Source organism: Mustela nivalis (assembly GCF_964662115.1).
Source record: "Mustela nivalis genome assembly, contig: HAP1_SCAFFOLD_568, whole genome shotgun sequence".
NCBI classification, from domain to species: Eukaryota; Metazoa; Chordata; class Mammalia; order Carnivora; family Mustelidae; genus Mustela; species Mustela nivalis.
In genome coordinates, this window is record NW_028136091.1 from 412,275 (window position 1) to 424,451 (window position 12,177).

Here is a 12,177-nt window from a genome sequence, read left to right on the forward strand (position 1 = left end):
CGAGCTTATGTCTTGGTTTTGTGGATTTGGTCTGAGAATTTCCCGTGTTCCATTTCATTGGTATCTGCAATAATATTATTTTTTTCTCTTGCTTGTTTTATATGACACTATTCTCTTGCCTTGTTTTCTAAGAAGGAAGCCTAGTCACTTTATGTCTTTCTGATTTTCCAACACACATCTTTCAGTACTATCAATTCTCCCAAGCCCTACCTCTTCATAAATGTTTGTCAAGATATAGTTACATCTCATTTAGCTCAAAATATTTTAACGTTTCCCTTGAAACAATTTCTTTGACCATTGTGTTATTGAGAAATATATTTTTAAATCTCCAGCTCTTTAGGGATTCTCCAAGATTTCCTCCTATTGTTGCTCTCTAGTTTAATTTCATAGAGGTCTGAGAGCAACTATTGTATGGCTTCTGCTCTTTTAAATGTGTTGGGGTGTGTTTCACAGCCCAGAATGTGGTCTCTTTTGCTGAATGTTCCATGTGAGCTTGAGAATATGGTGTGTTCTACTAAAGTCTCTGCTCCTGTGCTCCAGGAAAGCTTTATTCCCTGTGTTCCCTTTTCTGTCTCCTGAGAGCCATGGTTTGCCCTGTGTCTTCCCCTCTCCTATGGATCCCAGAGGAGTGGTTGATTTTTCAGTGTCTTCAGCCTTTCTTTTGTCCTTGGGAAGAAGAGCTGATTTCCATGCTTTTTGCACATGGAAGCCTCTCCTTTTGCTTTCATGTGCCTTCAATCTCCCTTCTCCTGGCATGTGTCTTGAGTTAAATATATGTGGGCACATGGTGCTTTCATTCATAGAACTAGTTTTCCAAAACAGCTAAGAAGAATGTGTCTAGATGTAAGCTTCTGTACTAAAACACATTTCCTTTACATCTTTTCATCTTTATCCCAAATTATAAGTGTACAAAAATATCAGCAACATGCTTTCTCTCAACCTGTTGCCCACCCCAGAGGTGTAGACTGGTGAAAAGAGAAAAAAAATAGATATATACCCATTGAGTATCCAGCCTTTCACACACAATGATAGACAAAGAAATCCATTGACAGAGATGGATCAAAAAGCAAGTCCATAGGGAGTTGATACCATAACAAAAAAATGAAAGGTAAATTTTTGAGATGAAAAGAGAAATAAAAAAATTATGTATATAGATCATTGCATACTTTTGCATATAGAGCACCAGCTTTAAAAAAGAACAAGTTTCTATGGATGTTGTTTTGATGTAATGCGCAAATCTGGTCCCGTGAAAGACCTAGAGCTCTTTTCAAAGGTGAGGTTAACATCATTTGCATGACTTGGAAACAGGTCTTAGTTTGACATGCCTACTTGAGAAGGAACAAATCACACGAGATGATTCGTTTCACACATTTTGGAACACCCATATGTTATGTAGGCAATCCTCTCTCCCTAGAAAACTGGTGTTCATTGTGTTTTACCAGATAGGTGTTGGGTCAGGCAACTAACACATTCTGGAAGCATGATGCACATTATTTTGGGAAATACCCACTTGGTGTATACTCAGGCAGTATACTCAACCAAAAGATTTCTGAGACCTTTGTCTGACTCCTTCAACACCGGGTCGGTTTAAGATAAAGTGGTCATGTTTAGACAGAGCAGCTGTAAGTCATGGAAAAAGCACTGCCCTGGGAGTTTGGATGCCAGGGTTTGAATGTAGCTCTGAGTTTTGTGAAGTTATAGGATCTCAGACAAGGCATCTCACCTCTAAGTAACCTTTCTGATCATTTACACGGCATGCTTTACTTATATGAACCATTCAACCCTCACCACCAATTTAGTGGTTTCCTTGCTAATGGCACTCTTCAGATGGAGAAACTGAGGCACAGAGATGAATATGCCCAGGCACACAAGCTCTTAAGTGTAAATGCCAAAATGTAAACCCCTATGCTGATCCTCTGAGATACAGAATTGCACTTACCACACTGACAAGGGTAGCTCTGAGCCATGGGTTCAGTAGAAACAATGGAAGGTCTTTCCAAGGTCTGTATAGATTTCTGAACTGCTTGAGTCTACAGAAATCCCAAACACTGTCTATCCTCATAAGGTGACCTCAGTGGTCCCATGGAGGACCAATGTCGGCATAGCCATTAGTGTGACAAGCACAGAAAAGGTCTAAACTGTCTGGCCATCTCACAGATTTTGAGATTGGGAGGCATAACATTGAGAAACCTGGTAAGTCGATCTCAGTGTTGGGTCACCTCTCAGCAGCCAGCCCCAAACAGAAATGGGGAGAAAGTTAGTACTCATTGACTGCTGAGCCCCAGAAAGCCTCAGATACTGGAAGGTACACAGCAAGCAACAAGCACAAACAAGAACTCAAAGTCACCTTTGGCTATGAACCTAGGCTCCACTCTTTTTCTTTCTTGCAACTCTCATACAGAGTTGGGTTAGATAGAGAACATTGGAAGGAACCCAGGCCTCCCATTGTAAAGAATCATCCCATGAGTGAATGACTACTGCTCACTCGGAGAGCCACCCAACTCAGTGAATACAGAGATGAGACACAGACTGGATGGAAAGATACCATGAGATTAATGATGGTTACTTGTATTAATTTCATGTTTTGAAATTTTTGGACATTCTTCTCTCTTTAGGGTTTCTTTATTTTCCTTTATTGTTTTTTAATGGAGGCCAAGTTGACATACAATGTCCCCTTAGCTTCAGGTGTAACTTTGTCTTCAATGGCAAAGCCAAGACTCTGTTTCTCCCTTCTTTTCTACTCTTCTGCCTTGCATTTCCTTCCATGAAGAAGGGTGGCTCACCAAGAGCCACCTGCATGCTTGTTTTAAAAGTTTAAATTCAGATTAGGTAACAGATACTGTAGTATTGGTTTCAGAGGTAGAATTGAGTGATTCGTGTGTTCCGTCATGTACCCTCCTTCAGAGACAGAGACAGAGACAGAGAGAAGTAATAAAGACACACAGAGAGAGATGATAGAGAGTTAAATGTGTTTCTCCAGGAGATACTGTCAGACAGAAACCACATGATATCAACCTTCTAAAAAAATATTATCACATGGCACACTTTAAAACTTACTGCTGTGGGTGGCCCAACATTGGCATTTCAGTCCATGCTTGGTACCCAACTGGCACCATACACTCTAGGCTCACGTCCATATCAACTAACATGCCCCGGGTTACTCTTGAGCAATACCACCAACATGCTGATGGGTACTCTGTGTCCTAGATCTCTCAGAGGACTTCCTAGGAACAGCTCTGGGTGATGATAACATCATTACCAAAGATCTATCCATTGTGACAGTGAGCTTGATGTTCTTTGTCCGAGGAACAAATGTTGCTTTCTTGTTTTCTTTCCAATCAAATACAGATGACAATGGGACAATGTACATTTGAGTTGAGATATATATATATCTCCTATGATTTCCCTATTGTAGAGAGTGCTGAGTGGTGCCCTCTTTTGAACCGCTAGCTGATGAGAGAGGACATTTACTATTGGTAACACCAAACCTGGTTAGAAATGCTGTGGTAGGATCCTTTCCCTCAGCAACAGTTTCTCCTGTTTGGATGAAGAATTTTGTAGTTGCCATCCTGAGTGAATGGGGCAGACACATCCCCCAGGAAAAACAACTTCCTACAGGCATCCAGGTCATGTACTTGGGGTCTTGGGCTCAACCACTGTGTTCCATATGGTTTCCTAAAGTCATCCAGAGAACTAAAGATCAGTGCAGACAGACAAGTGTACAGCATGACCTGAGCCCCATGGTGTCCTCTTATTTATACCTGCAACCCCCAGAAATGTCGGGAGCAAAGGGAAAGTGGCATGTTATCTGGAATCAGTCTCTTCCTGGGAAAAACTTCTAGCTGGTAATGCAGGTGGGGCCCCCTTGGAATCTTCAGTCTGGAGAGCCTCACCAGTTGGGGGTTCCTGGTAGGACTATTGGAGGTTTGCAAGACAGGCATATTTCCCAGGTGACAAAGTACGCTCTTGTGTCTGCAAGACTAGGAAGCCAATGTATTCCGTGTGTGTGATAGGAGTTTGTGTGCATGAGACTTGGGGTTAGGGTGTCTTTTGTGGCTCTATGTAGTGTGATTGTGAGTGGGTGCTTTTGTGTGGGAGACAGAAAGAGATAAAGACAGATACAGTCACAGAGACAGAGAGGAAGAGGGAGAGAGTGAAAGAGCAGGAGAGACAGTGTATATTTCTGCAGATCAATCCCACTGCCACTGGCCAATGTCAACCTTCTCAGAGAAAAGAAAAAAACCTCATCACGGCACACGTTCTAGCCCTATGACCGTGGGAGGCCCCACAGGTTCATTTCAGCCCCTGCCAGCCAACCAAATGACCCCAATGATCTAACACCATTTATATCAAGCAATCCTCTCCAAGCTATTCATTCTTTTTTTTTTAAAGGATTTTATTAACCTGAGAGAGAGAGAAAGAGAGAACACAGTCAGTTGGGAGGGGCAGAGAGTGAGAGAAAAACAGACTCTCGCTGAGCAGGGAGGCCCCACGTGTGACTCAATTTCAGGACCCTGAGATCATGACCTGAGTGGAAGGCCGATGCTGAAAGGACTGAGCCCTCCAGGAGCCCCTCCCCGAATTATTCTTGAGCAGCACCACCAATGTACTGACAAGTATGTTCTTGATGTCCTTCTAGACATCCCCAAAAAAAGCTCGATCTCGGCAAGGTTTCGTCAGAATATCAAAGACAAGGACGACCAATGTGTTGCCAAGGTGAGCTTGCCTGTCCTTGCCCAAGGAACAAGTGTTGCTTTCTCGGTTTCTTTAATCAAATACAGTTGAAAAGCATATAACATACTATATGTTGGTAAATTGAAAATAATAAAACATTGGCTAAATAAATAAATGGCTTGTATATGGAAATAAAATGTTTAAACTGTATGAGTGTTTGTGTGTATGTGTACATACACACACATTTGAGAGGACACATATATAATTTCTCTTTTGGGGAGTGTGCTGAGTGGTTGTCTCTTGCCAACCATCATCTGATTTGAGAGGACATTTACTATTGGCAACACCAAACCTGGTTATAATTGCTGTGATAGGATCCTTTCCCTCAGCAACAGTTTCTCCTGTTTGAATGAAGAATTTTATAGTCACCTGGGTGGACTGGGCAGACACATCCCCCAGGAAAAACAACTTCCTATAGGCATCCTGTTTGCTTACCATGGGAGCCAAGCACTGGGTTCCCTCTGGTTTCCTATTTTCACTGACATAACTAAAGATTAGCAGACAGACAGTATACAACATGACCCGAGGCTCATTGTGCCCTCTTTTCTGTACCTGCAGGTGCCACCCAGATTGAGCAAAACAGGTATGTATTCTGGAATACATCTCTTGTTATCTTTAGTCAGGGGCACCATCAGATCCTGGGTTCCCAATCGAATGGGGATCAGAGGTGTGTTGAAACAATGGGTTTTCCACATGGAGAACCATGGTCATGTCTTTGCGGCTGTGTAGCATTCACGTAGTGAGTTTGTGTGTATGGAGGTGGAGTGTGTCTCTGTGTGGACTGACGAGGTGTGATTGTGAGTGGGCATGTGGTTTTGTGTGTCTCTCTGTGTGTGTATATTTTCAAGAAATTATGTCTCCCTAAATAGCACAGTTGTTGGTGTGAACATTGCCATTTAGGAAAAGAAAAAGCAAATCCTGTCCCCTGGCCTAATGGGTGCATATGTATGTCAGAACTTACGGCATTGTACGACTTAAATATGTGTGTAGTCTATCATATACCAAATAGACCTGGTTTCGTCTGAAAAATCCCATTACCACACAGAAAAATGTTCCCAGGGTCCTGAGAGGAAAAAGCATTTTCAGAATTCCCCTGAGTCTGTCAGGAATGACTTCAGTTAATGATGGGTCTCACCTCTGAGCAGACAGTGGGATCGATCATGACTAAAGAGAAGGACTCCTGTGGTGTTCAGTTGGCCTCAGAGAAAAGGGAGGCTGGAGGGGGTGCTGAATGACAGCGGGGTCCTAGTGCCTGTGTTTGGGGAGCCTGGCACTGAGATGAGGCTCTTTAACCCAAAATCTCATGCACCATTTCCCACCTCTCCATTTCTAGGGGAAGACCCTACATTTTTTTGTTAAATTTTTTATTTATTTTCAGCGTAACAATATTCATTGTTTTGCTCCACACCCAGTGCTCCATGCAATCCGTGCCCTCTCCAATACCCACCACCTGGTTCCCCCAACCTCCCACCCCCCGCCCCTTCCAAACATTCAGATTGTTTTTCAGAGTCCATAGTCTCTATGGTTCACCTCCCCTTTCAATTTTCCTCAACTCCCTTCTCCTCTCCATCTCCCCATGTCCTCCATGTTACTTCTTATGCTCCACAAATAAGTGAAACCATATGATAACTGACTTTCTCTGCTTGACTTATTTTACTAAGCATAATTTCTTCCAGTCCTGTCCATGTTGCTACAAAAGTTTGGTATTCATCCTTTCTGATGGAGGCATAATACTCCATAGTGTATATGGACCACATCTTCCTATCCATTCATCTGTTGAGGGGCATCTTGGTTCTTTCCACAGTTTGGCGACCGTGGCCATTGCTGCTATAAACATTGGGGCACAGATGGCCCTTCTTTTCACTACATCTGTATCTTTATGGTAAATACCCAGTAATGCAATTGCAGAAGACCCACACATTTCTACAAGGAGTTTGGTATCAAAAATACTTTTACAACTTGTTCCTGATCCTCCTACTGTGGGGTGCTTGCCAGTCATGAGACTACAGTGATCCCAGGGTCCTTGCTCTCTCACATACTTTAAGGTAAAGGGATTTTTCTCCCCATGGATTCTTTGCTTCTGCCCCTCCTCTGTTCTCACACCTTTCTGATGAAAGGAGCCTGAGAAAGAATATTCTTCCTCTTAGTGGGAGAGCTGGGTCAGGTGGTCCCAAGGGCAGATGGTTACCACACCCTGTTCTGAAGGGAATCTGAGAAGTGGGAGCCTGCAGGTTCTAGAAATCCTTTGTCTCTAGATCATGGTCAATTGGTAGTGTGAAAGAGAATGCCTGCTGGATGCAACCCAATAGAGAAGTGAGAGCAGCAGTTAGGCTCTAAGGAGTCCTGGCTCCATCAGATCCTTCTGCATTGAAGGGTGAGGGCATGATCCAGGGGCTTGGACTAGAACTTTAGAGGGAGGAGGTAGAGGGGATGGTGGGGGGAGGGGCAGACGGACAGCACAAAGGACAGCCAGGCCATGTGAGAGAGGGAGGGCATGCCAAGATTGCAAGGTTAGGTGAATCAGTACAGGATCACTGCCTGGGCCCAGCCTTGCCCACCCTGAGGATGCCACTCGGGCTCCTCCTGAGCAGGGACGAGGCAGGTCACACTGTCACGGCTGGTGTGAGCACTGTATGGACGTCTTCCTAAATCCCCAGGGAAGGGGCTTGCTTCTCGTTCCATCCTCTTCTCCGGCCACCTGTGCAACAAACCAGGCTCTTTCCATCATGGAAATTAGGGAGATCCAGAGAATGCAGTCAGGTCTCCTGTTCCCCCACCCTAGACACATCAGTGGGGATGAAACCAGGACCAGGCCAGACACACGGAGGCTCACAGCCTGAACCACCCAGGGCTAGGAGGGGCGAGTTTTTACTTTTCACCTGCTTCTGGAATTCACTTGACAACCAGTCCTTGTCTACACGCAGTTGGCCAAGGGTTATCTGGCCTGCAGACATATTTATGCTGAAGAGATCTCATACCATGTGGCTATGGCAGCTGTAGAACATTCTAGGTGCACATGAGGTGAGAGGGGCACAGACTCCAGGCATGGTGAACTTAGCAAAGTCATGGGAGCTGATCCCACGGTTGGGGTGCTTCTTGCTCCTCCCTTTTATGGCCCAGAAGACATCAGTTTGATGGTTTCTCTAAAATGATCTGAGAGTTCACACACCCAAACTCTGTGTCCTTCCACTCATGGGGACAGGAGCCCTGCACCTGGTAGCCACTGCAAGGACACGAGCAGCATCTCCCTCATTCCTTCTCCCCCAAATGGTTAGCTCTGAGCAGCCTCTCTTGATAAAGTCTGGATTAAGGTCTAGTTCAGGGGCAGAAATTTCCCTCTTCAGCTTGTCGTGGTCTATGTCCACCCACATTATGCTAACTGCGTGCCCAGGCTCTAGTATGGACCAGGAAGAGAAGGATGGGCTCCTGAGGACAGTGAAGTGTCCCTGCCCCTAGCAAGACATGTCTGCTCACGTGTGAGTTAATTCCAGGAAACAAAGCTAAACAGTCCCATCCTTCATCACATCAGCTAAATTACAGGTGCCCCATAATGCATGTTTACAACACAGAACATTTTCATCCTCACAGACAGCTCCCCTGGGCACCTGTTCTGAGTCTGGCAGAGGGGCTGCTCATGGACCCCATCTAACCCAGACTGTTTCCACTACAGTTGGGATCACAGGTTGATCCGTGCACGGGTGAGAGCTATTATAATCCCATGGAGACAGGGAAGTGCCATGTGAAGGGGCATCCTTCCTCTCCCTGAGGGTTAGCAGATGTGCTCAAGGTCTGTTGAAGGGCTCTGACTCCAGGGAGCCCAGGGCAGGTCTGAGGATCTAGGAGGAAGAACAGGTGATGGCAGGTGAGCCAGCCTGACCTCTGCTGGAGCAGTAGGTGCAAGGGAGCCCCTCTCTCTAACAACCTGCTGCTCATGCTTGTGTCTCTATAGAATGGAGCCTGGAGATGATATTAGAAGTCAGCTCAGAGGAGGAAGACTCTCCAGGTAGGGAACTACACTCAGGTAGGAACTAAGGGGAGAGGGTTCCTGGGAATAGGCAGGTTCCAGCAGCTACTTTGTAGACCAAGAGTGGGAGGTAGGAAATCAAAAAGATGAAGTATATGTATTAGAGGATTTCTTTCTGTTTTTCAGCCATGGAGAGATTTTATTTTTTTAGAGAGAGTGAAGGATTGGCGGGGAGGGGCCATGGGAGAGGGAGATGGCGACTCCAGGCTGAGCCAGGAACCTAATGCAGGCCTGCTCCCAGGGATCAGAAACCCAGCAGAATGCAGACATTGAAATGACTGAGCCACCCAGATTCAGTCTCTGTTTTGTTCCTTTCCTGTAATGGTAGGTTCTTTTGAAATAATAGTAAGAAGTAGTCTGCCTCTGGGCCTTGAAGGTGCTCTGTTTGTAATCCTCTTTTCTTATTTTATATTTAAGATTCTCTTTCCTAAGGAGCTGTGAGGTTGCATTCCTCAATGCAAAACAGGAGAGCCTTTGGATATAGTCGTAGACTGGTTGGAATTCCAGAGGCATATGTGAAGGCTGCTGAGCTGGTCGCACACCCTGGCACTCTAGGCTAGGACACTTAATGGCTGTAGTAACACTCAAGTATGATTCCGGTGTCTATGATCAGCCCAGGCATAGGGTAGTACCTTTATTGCTCAGTTTCCTGTCACACTCATGCCTAGCACAACCCAGGCCCATGGAAACCATCTCCATGCTGGCTGGTTTGGCTCACGGGTCAACTGAGGGACTAGGGAGGATGGCAGTAAACCCATCATCATTGCACCACTGTTGCCATTTCACAGAACAATCAGGTTGTTGGAGGTGAGAGGAGAAGGGAAAGAAGAAATTCATGATTCGGGGAAGGATGAGGGAGCATAGCAGGAGGGAGCAGAGGAAGGCATGAAATCATGGGGACAGAAAGTCATGGGCAACACCTTGGCTGCCTCTTGAAAGAATGGGATGACAGGCATTGGTTGCAGGTCCCAGTTATGAAATGTAAGAGCTGGAAAAGGCCCAGAGACCCTGGACACCTTCGTTATCAGTGGGTCAAAGGGATCATGGTTCTGGAGCTGGTGAGGTTGGGGGACTGTAGCGCTGAGGATAGAAATTGAGTTCTGAGGTCAGGGACATGATCCTAGGAGCAGTGGCCTGAGTCCTCTTTCTCCCCTTTCCCTTCCCAAAGGAAGGCCATGTCTGTTACCATTGCTCTGCACAGAGAAGCCTATTTTGCAGACTGGGAAGACCCAGAACACTAGATCCTCAATCCGTGTGCCATTATTTCGTCTCTCATTCCTTTTTACTCTTTCTTTTCTTTCTTTTTATTTTCTTTTGTTAATGAATTATTTTATTTTGAGAGAGAGTGAGATCACATGAGTTGGAGGGTGGGCGGAAGAGGGAGAGAGAATCCAAAGCAGACAGCGTGCTGAGTGCAGATCCTGACAGGGGACTCAACCCCAGGACCCTGAGACGATTGCCTAAGCTAAAACCTGGATTCAGACACTTAATCAACTGAAGAAACCAGGCACCCTTCCTCTCTCTTATTGATAAGCTACTTTTTGTAACTTTGCTTACTTTCCATTTTCGTGCTTTGTATGATTCTCATCCTGCAGGACCTGGGCTCATCCAGGAACTTGATGTTCTTAAATCTTCAAATTTATGGTCTCTCTCTTCAGCCCTGCTCAACAACTTCCTCAGCATGTTCCTGGTTTCTGGTTCCCAGTCTGCATGAAAAAGCGAGCACACAAATGGGCCGTAGGCAGACCGTACATGAAAATAGGTTTCTGTCCACAACCAATCCAGGACCCAATCCTTGGTGTCAGCAGAGAAAGCAGGCTTACTATGTATGTCAGACTTGGAAGGAGATTAGCTGCTGTACATAGCAAATGGCCAGGGTTCTGCACCAGGTCCTTCTCAACAGTGGGCCTCAAATGGCCATAATTCTATCTGAGAGCTTCCCTAACTCTTGTCCCCACTCCCCACAAAGAACCAATTGACCATAAAACAACCAAGTATGCACCTCTAACAACCACAGAGGATGCCTCCCTTCCAGCCACCTCACTAGACCCTCTTTGTGCCAATAACCTCCCATCAGGGCATAGCTGAAGCCTTCCCTTTTTCCCACTAGCATGAGTTCTCACTCTTCTGCTTGATGTTGAGTCTCTGCCAAGTGCACATAATGGTGGCTCGACTCCCTTGCTCTAGCAAGCTCTGGGTGTTCTTTTCCTGTTGTCATTTGATTGACCTTTCTTTACTGGGCAGGTCATCCCAGAGTTCCTGCCTAGACCCTGTCTAGCTGCCTGTTGCTTCAAAACCACAGCTTTCAAGCCTGTGTGGTGCCCACCAGGCCCCTTGGCCTTGCTGCATGCAGCTTCTCAACACCTCTTCTGTGTTTCTGACTGTGGGATGTGCCATGTAGCTCTGGACCCCATGGGAAATCCCTCTGGGCAATTCAGATTTCATCAAATGAAAGGAATCACCAATACCAGAATTTCCAACTCCTGGGTGAGCTCCAAAAGGAGGCCATGTTTGGTTACTCAGGCACACAATTTGGGGGAATTACTATTCATGCCCCAAACTAGAACAATGTTCCCTTTGGTGAAAACTGCAAAAATAAGAAAGCCTATGAGTGAGCACTGAATCTGAAATTTGCTCTCTTGCAGTGAGTTCCTAGGCTGTTGATACTCAGGCTGGCACCTGGGGCTTGTTTTGAGGACCCATTTGTTTGCCTCCTTGGTGGATTCATACCATTCCTTTTTGTCCCCTTAGGCTGTCCTTTTGGTTACAATGTTGTGTTGTGCTGTGTAAAACTGTTGTGAGTTATAAGAAGAAGAATCTGAGCATAGAACCATGCATAGGCTCTTGTGAATCTTGTCTGAGCCAGCCTCACAGACAAGGAGACTAATTATCTCAGCAGACTGTCATCCACCGGGATGAACTGAGATGAAGATCCTCTATGAAACCAGCTAAAGTTCTCCCACTATGTCAATGTTGGGTCCTGGGAGTACTCTCTCTGGTTTTCCACTGGCTAGAGAGTCCATATTAATGGACCTGTGTTCAGAGGTGGCCAACTGCCATTATGGGGGCTCAAGGTATGAGATATACAAATGTTCTATTTCAACCAACCATCACCACTTCTTTGGGAATCCTCTAAACCTAAACTCTTTGTTCTCCCTAAAAAAAAAAAAAAAAAGATCTGCTTCTCATGTGTACTTTCATCACAATCTCAATTATTATTCCCCACAACTTCACCAATGATGACTTGGGTCTTTAAGGCCAACTCTGCACAACCTCATTTGAGCCAAATCGTTCATTTGAGAAGCAGGCATGTAACACACAAGATATTGGGTCAAGTCATCCATTTCATTCTTTTTTAATTTTCTTTTTTTTAAGATTTTATTTATTTATTTGACAGAGAGAGATCACAAGTAGGCAGA